The sequence below is a fragment of the Lolium rigidum genome, chromosome 6, assembly GCF_022539505.1.
Source record: "Lolium rigidum isolate FL_2022 chromosome 6, APGP_CSIRO_Lrig_0.1, whole genome shotgun sequence".
Taxonomy (NCBI): Eukaryota; Viridiplantae; Streptophyta; class Magnoliopsida; order Poales; family Poaceae; genus Lolium; species Lolium rigidum.
Genome location: NC_061513.1, coordinates 50,519,533 through 50,527,509, shown reverse-complemented (window position 1 = coordinate 50,527,509; position 7,977 = coordinate 50,519,533). Strand labels below are relative to the sequence as shown.

The 7,977-nt window shown below is 54.4% G+C and overlaps 1 non-coding gene across 1 annotated transcript; it reads left to right on the top strand.

Annotated features, from left to right (window-relative positions):
* The first annotated feature begins 7,668 nt into the window (after positions 1 to 7,668).
* Positions 7,669 to 7,865, top strand: LOC124668936. The gene has a single exon (XR_006991998.1). It is a non-coding gene; the product is annotated as a U2 spliceosomal RNA (small nuclear RNA).
* Positions 7,866 to 7,977: the final 112 nt, after the last annotated feature.

Sequence of the window (7,977 nt, the reverse complement as noted above, 5' to 3'; positions counted from 1 at the left end):
CCACTCTTGTCATGGCCATCTAAGCCGAAGGGCTCTAGAAAAGTTTTCTATACAAAGAACTCTGAGTCCTCCCAAAAAATTTGGGTGAAACACCGTATCCCAATTGACCTTGCACTGAACCCTCGTGACCTTGTCTTTCACCGCCCATAAGAAAGCCCTCTCTAGATTCTCTATGTTATTGGTGACACCCATAGGTACAAGAAGAGGAGTCAAGTGGTATATAGCTTGGGAGGCAAGCATGGATTTGACAAGAGTGGTGCGACCCACCATGTTGATAAGCTTGCCATCCCATGTGGGAATCTTTGCCGGCGTCTTGTCCTCAGTATGTTGAAAGTCGACTCTCCATAGATACCAAACCGAAAGCGGAAGCCCGATCTACTTCAAAGGAAAGGTAGTCCACTCCGTCGGAAGACCCTCCAATATATTGTCTAAATCAATGCCATCACACCGAATTGGAACCATGAAGCTTTTTTCGGAAATTGGGGCAAAGACCGGTCACTTCGACAAAGCTAGAGAGAATAGTTGATAAATTTTGGATGTCTTCCTTGAAAGGGGGCACAAAGACCTCCGCATCGGCGGCATAGAGGTAGGTCCTCAAAACGGTGCCCCACCATTGAACCTTGTGAAGTATGCCATGAGAGGTAGCAAGATCAAGAATTTGTTGAAGTGGGTCGATTCCAATATCAAAGAGGAGAGGGAAGAGTGGATCGCCTTGCCGGAGGCCCAGACCGTGAGAAAATGGTGGGATGGCCACCCCGTTAAGAAGAGTCCTCGAGATTGAGGTGGCGAAGATGGCGGAGATCCAATCACGAAACCTAATGGAGTCAAAGATATATTCGACCTAATGGAGTCAAACGCCTTGCGTATGTCAAGCTTGAAAAGTAGGCACGGATTCTTGTTTTTTGTGTAACTTGTTGGCCGTGTTCTTAACGTACATGGACTTATCATGAATACTTCGTCCCTTAATGAAATCACTTTGTGCATTGGAAACTAGCTCATCCATGAAAGGGGCAAGGCGAAGGGCAAGCATCTTTGCCACAATTTTTGCAACTGGATGGATTAGGCTTATGGGTCTAAAGTTCAAAATATCTTCCGCCCCCTTCTTCTTTGGAAAAAGACTGATATTTGAGGGGTTAAGTCAATGAAAATTTGCAGATTGGGAGCTCCCAAAAGAGTAGATCACCCGTAAAAAGTCCTTTTTAATGGTTTCCCAACACCTTAAAAAAAACTCCGGTGAAGCCATCCGGACCGGGGGGAGGGACCTTGTCTCCGGGCCTAAGGTTGATGGCTTTCCTCGCCTCCTCTTTCGAGAAAGGCGCATCCAAGCTACTCAAGCTAGTCAAGTCCGGGGGTGGAGGTAGCCAAGCGGAATGGGCCGGGTAATGGCCTTTGTCCGCTATGTGCGGTCCCTGAAGACACGCGCCATATCATGTTCTCTTGCCCCACATCTCGACTTCTATAGAGGCTCTAGGGCCTGAGTGGCAGGCCCTGGACCTCGGAGAGTTCTTGGAAGTCCAGGCAAACCGTTCTGGGAGTAGGAGGTGCCTATTCTGGTTAATGTTCGCCACTATGTCTTGGACCTTATGGAATGTGCGCAACAAGATGGTGATTGAGTGTATCTTCCTGAGACGAGCCTCTGATTCTATCTTCAAATTCTTGGCTTTTTTGCAGCAGTGGTACCCGCTGTGTAGATAGCGGGACAGGGACCGGCTGGACGGCATGTTGGAGTATCTTCTTGCGACAGCTCGTCGCCTATCTACGCCTTCCAGCGGTTGATGTGCCCTAGCGCTAGGGCTGTATCTCTAGTTCTTTTCTTTTAGTTGGGCATGATGTGCTCTGGTCCCAGCAGACATTTTACTTTTCCGTGCACTTATGTTGTGTGAATCTTGTTTTGATGTTGGTGCTTTATTTATAAGGAAAACGCTGGCGTTCCCCCGGGGGATTTAACGCGCTCATCCTCCGGGTCGTACGCGTGACACGCGTCTAGGTCGTGGCGAGAAACGGAAACAGCTAGCGATTGGACCCACCTTACCTTATCTCCTCACCCGACCTCTCTCCTCCTCTCATTTGCTTTCTTCCTCGTGGCTCTCTCGCAACGCGGCTCAACCACCACACCGACACCGGCCGGCGTGCAGATGTTTGCCCTCCCACTTGCTGCCGTCTCTCCCTCGACCGGCGTCACCCATCTGCTCCCTGCTAGACGCCACGCCGCTGCTCCACATCTCGCTGTTCTGAGATGAGATCTAGTGGTGCTGCTAAGGCCGTGCGGTGATGATGCCGGCGGTGAGCGCCGTTGCTACAAGTGGCGGCGTTGCTGCTACAAGTGGCTGATGGTGCGCGCCGATGTTGCTACAACTGATCGGCGTCGCTGCTACAATGGTCCAGCGCCGCTGCTACAATTGCCCGGCAGCGCTGCCACGAGCTTCCGGCGGTGATGCTACAATTGCCCGGCGACGCTGCTACGAGCTTCTGGCGTGCTGCTACAATTTCCCGGTGGCGCTGCTACAAGCTTCCGGCAGGGTGCAAGGTCACGGCCGACGACTTTTTGTAGCTGCTCGTTCTGTGCCGGCGGTGCTACAAGTAGCGTCAGTGGTAGCTACAATCGGCGTCGCCGACTGCTACAAGCGACGACTCATATTGCTGCAACCGATGGCGGCGCCCGCGACAATCGACGCCGGTGAAGCGGCGGCGGTGGCTGCTGCAAGCCCCACCGGCGACTGCTACAAGCGGTGGTGGCTGTTGCTACAAGCGGCGGTGGCTGTTGCTACAAGCGATGGCGGCGTGCTACAACCCGGCCGGCGCTGCTGCAACGACACCACCGACGCTACTGCAAAAGGATGGCGGCGATGCTACTTTCAGCTGGCGATGGTGCTACCAAAGGCCAGTAGTGGTGCTCGGAGCGGCAGCGGTAATGAAACTGGCATGGCTGACTCCGGCGAGGTCTCTCACCGCAACCGACCGATGAGGGAGAGTGGGTACTGACTTGTTGGAAGCTGCAGGCATTGCTACAAGGGTATGGTGGTGGCGATGCTGATGGACTCAGGGCGGCGGCAATGGTCGTACTGCCGGACTCGCGACGGCGACGGTGGTGCTGCCGGGCTCAAGGCGGCGACAGCGAAGGTGGTGCTTCTGGACTCAAGGCGGCAGCGGTGCTGCAAGGCGTCTCGTCGGAGCTCTGCGCGGTGCCCTCATACGAAGAATGCGAGCCCAGAGGATAGATTATTTTTTTGTTTTCGGTTGTTTTCTTTTGGTCCCGAGCGTTGACTAGAGGCATCCATCCTACGGTTGTCCACCCGGGGATCGGGGATTTGATCCCCCGGGGGACGCTCAGCATTCCCCTATTTATAAAGCGGAGCGAAAGCCTATTTTGAGGAGAAAGTTGTGACCGTCCCAATTGACACCTTGGACGGCGAGCTGCTGGTAGCAGAGCAGTGGCGGTGGCCTCTGGATACTACGGCATGGACGCTGGCTTCTGGGGTGCGATGTTCTTCGCAGTGGTGCTGTAAATCAGACGTGGAGCATGAGAGGGGTTTTGGTGGCTGAAGTGTTTTCACCAAACATACGGTGGATAATACACTCCAAAACTCGTTGATCCACTCGTGCCGAACAAGGCCTGGAGGGTTTGGTTTGCTCCACTATCTCAGTCTAATTTCACAAAAGGATACATGAAGTTCAAACGCATCTCACTTCTCTCGAAAATCTAAAAGATGTGCACTCCTTGGGCGAGCATTTAGCGGACCATTTATAAAACGCTAGCATGCAACTCCTATGATTATCACCTTGAAATAGGCTTTCGCCCCGCTTTATAAATAAAGCCACAACGGCCGAACCGATACAAGGTGGAGAGGAAAACCTCATACAAAGCAGATCAAAGAAAAGAAAGAAAAAACACAGAAAACCCCACACTTGCCACCGAAGACATTAAGGTGAGACCAAGTCGACTCGGGGCTCGACAACGACGCCCCCAAGAGGGTAACGACGCATTCCGCCGCCGTCGTCGAGACCGTGAGGTCTAGGGTTTTCACCCGGAGCCGTAGCGCGGGACGGATACCCACAACGACGCCCCCAAGAGGGTTACGACACCCGCAGGCATCGCCGTCGTTGGCGTCGAGGCGCTGAACTTTCGCTCGAAAGCATCCGCACACCGCGCCCGAGAACTTAGTCGCCCGCTGTCTCCAAGATGGGATCTCCAAACACGATCTGGGGGTTGCCAAAGCCGAAGCGCCGCCAACTCCAGGAACTCCCACCGTCCGCTCCACGCCATCCTCATGACCGAAGAGAGAGACCACCACCGCTGCCACGTTGCCCGCCGTAGAGCCATCCGCGCAGTCCGCCTTCCAGGGCCGCCGCCCCGGCATCCCCACGAACTCGAGCACGTGACTCAGACATCACATCGCAACGCGAATTGGACAAAGTAGGAGGCACCGTTGCCAGCAGCCATCAGAGCACACGACAACCTAGGGGAGGGGATCCGCCCTCCGCCACCAGGAGGTGCCCGCCGACCGGACACAGTACCATAGCCGATTCAGCCAAGATCAGGCCCGGCCGCCTGCCAGGCCACGATCAAGCGTCCTTAGCCGTGCCACTGTGCAGCTGCGCCCAGGCCGCCGTCGCCATCCACCTGCAACACCGTGCCAATCCTAACCGTGCCACCACCGAATCGCCATGCGCTAGCCAGAGACCAAGGGCGGCGTCGCCGCGACCTCACTTCTTGCAAGACGGCCTCGGCCGAAGCCGCATACCACCGCAGAGAAGCACCCCCACCGCGACGCCCAGGAAAAAAACCGCACCGTTCCCGACGCTGCCATGTCGCTGGTCAAGCCCGACACTTTGTCGGCAACCTCGTGCTCGCCATTGTACTCCCGCAAGAACACCACTTTGACCCCCCAAACGGAGGAGGAGCGGCTCGGACCGTGCCGCCGAGGACCGCTGGAGCTGAGCCCACCTAGCCCAGCCCTGGCACCAACAGTGGAGAAAGCAGGGTGGACGTCCGCCGGAGCTGGCCCCGACCGAGGACCGCCTGTCCCAGACCGAGGTGCTTCTGGCCCAGATCGGGGCCCGCCTGGCCCCAAACTGGGCTGCATCGCCGGCAGCCGCCCCGCCACCGCCCTCCGCTGCGGCCCAAGGCCACGAGCCGCACCAGCCCATCCCTCCGCCGGGACCGTCGCCGCCATGCCCTGCCGTCGCCGTCGGACCGAGCACGAGGCGCCCCGAGCCGCACCGCCGCCGATCGCTCCTGCCCCGCGTAGGACCACGCGCGAGCGGGTAAGGGAGATCCCGCCGCCGCCGGCGCCACGCGGCGGGGGAGGAGGGGGGAGGACGGGTGGAGGCGCGGATTAGGTTTTCGCCCCTGCCGTCGCCCGCGGGAGCGACGCGCAGGAGCCACACGTTTTGTTGAAATATTGGGCCCACATTTGGTGGCCCATACTAGATTTCAGATTTTCCCTATAAATCTCAAAGCCCACTTAGTGGCAGCCTTGTGAGTTTGAGCCCAAGTTGGTGGCAGCTCACTAGGGAGTGGCAAGAGGTGGGAAGTTTAGTCCCACATGAAAAGTTGGGAGGAAGTTAGACCACCTTATAAGGTGGGTTGTTCCACCACTAGTAAGTGAGTGAGAATAGGAGTGCTACACGCGCGCGCTCCTCCTCCTCGCTCGCTCGTCTCGACTCGACACGTCACGACGCGCGCGCCGCACTCGTGGTGAGTGGATTGAGCCTCGAGCCGAGACTTTCCTTACTTTTTGCAGCTCAGGAAAACGAACAGAGTCCTAGACGGACGCGTCGCAGTTAGTCGGTTCGGGTCGTTCCCGGATCGTGGGCTATCTGTAACTGACTCGAAACGTGCGACGTGGGCGTGGCCTACGTTGCCTAGGGTTTCCCGAGCCTATATAATCTCTTGCCCGGCTACCGCGAAACATACCGAATACACGAGTTAGGGTTTCCACCTCTCTCTGCTTGCGCCGCCATCGTATCCTACTCCATCCCGCGCGCCGACGTGCATCGGCGAACGGGAGAGCAGGTCTCCGGAACCACTCGTCCTTGCGATCCTATACGGGAGACGGCGAATTAGGTTTTTGGGAAGCGCTCGCGCGGCTTGCTCCAGTTCTTCATCACGGGTCGCCTTCCGTCCAAGTCGGGCGGTGCTGCCTACCGTCGTCTTCAACGCCGTCTACTTCGACCCGTCGTCAACAACGTTGTCATCAACAACGTTATTGCTGCGACATCATCTGCTACACCTCCACCGCCACCACCACCAGATCGGTACGTGCGACATATCTCGATCTGTTTAGCGATGGATGCTTTACTGTTTGTGCTGCTGCTACTCATGTTGATTAATGCGTCTAGTATGTTCGAGTTTCACATGTTAGTAGTTGTTGTCGCCATGTTTTATATTCTAGAATTAATCATGAAAATTGTGCCTAATTATCCAACACGTTTTCCTAAGGTTGACCAACTCCTATGATTATCACACTCGAGATCATGCAAATTTGACTAATCATTTGTGTAGGAGGCATCACGCGGCGATGCCCACCAGATCATGCTAAATGCTACAGACGTGACACCGCACCACGTCTACCTTAGGACGTGTTTGTTCTTTGTGTGCAGCAATACCCGCGTAGAAATAGTGCCGTCGAATACTACCTTGGTTTTGTGGGCGGTCTCACGTTCGACCAGAGAGCTTGTAGACACCAGGAGCATCAGAAAGAGCTTGGCAAGAAACGCAAGTTCCTCCCGGCCGGATGCCGAACTGCTGCAGCAGCACAGACGCCACACAGGCTCAAGCGTCGATATCATGAGTTGCACTACAGCACGAACCCGGCACGCCGCAACCAAACTAAATCAAAATGATTCGGTGATCCTGTGTGTGGGATTGTCGTTAGTTGTAGCATGTTCTCTTCCCACGGGATGTATGGATATCATGCTTGCAGCCCGCTAGATTTAGGCCATTTCATTTTGTCAGAATATGCGCATATGTGTGTATCCAGGAGACCACGACAATAAAGTTGTGTGCGGAATGGGAACCGAAAACAACACATAGACTCTAACATTTTAAAGCTGCATTGCATAAAACATACTGCTAATATTATTATTTTTAAAAGCAATGTCATCACAGGTGTTGCATGCATACTTTATCCAAGGGGACTGCAGCCACGGCATCATCATATATTCATATGTTTCCTTGGACTTAGCAAAGATCCGGTCAGCCAATCTCTTGATCTCAGCTGCTGAGAGGTTGACATGTGCCCTGGAAGCTCTGCGAAGCAATCAACCAAGGAATCAATTACTCAGAAAACGCAGCCATAGATAAACCTCCATAAATAGACACCCTAACAGAAAAAAAATCCACACGAAAATCCATGCTTCAAACAGTAAAGCGAAAATTTCTAAGTCTCACGCGTCAATTCGAAAGAAAAGGCCGAAATAATTGGCCGCTTTCTCTGCTCGATCGCGTACAGCGGCTCAACACGAGGAGTTAACTCAGGCCCAGATAGGCCTAGCTGACGCTATCATCTTCGACCCTTCAGGCCCATGCAGCTATGGAAGAGCCTGGCACTCCGCGGGCGATTGGACACAGGATGAAAGCATCTCGTTAGTCCCACCTCGACAAGCGAAGAGGAGACGCGAGCTTGCGAAGTGTTTAAATAGAGGGGCAGGGCAACGCTACAACTCATACCTTTCTCGGCCTTTTGGCTAAGATCAAGTGTAGTATCTGTTCTTATCAGTTTAATATCTGATATGTGGGCCCTCGTGTCCACACGATATTAAATTTATTTTTTGTGGGGGAGGGCCCACCACAGTGGCTTGCCACTGGGGTCCTCAAGCGTCGCTCGTGTGTTGCACTACAGCGTGAGCCAGGCGCACCCCAACCAAATTAAATCAAAACAATTTGAGTGTGTGGGTTTATCCTTCTGAATGCCTTGTAAAACTAGTATGCTTTCACGGAAGGAGAAGTCGAACAATACCTGCAGCTCTTCATGT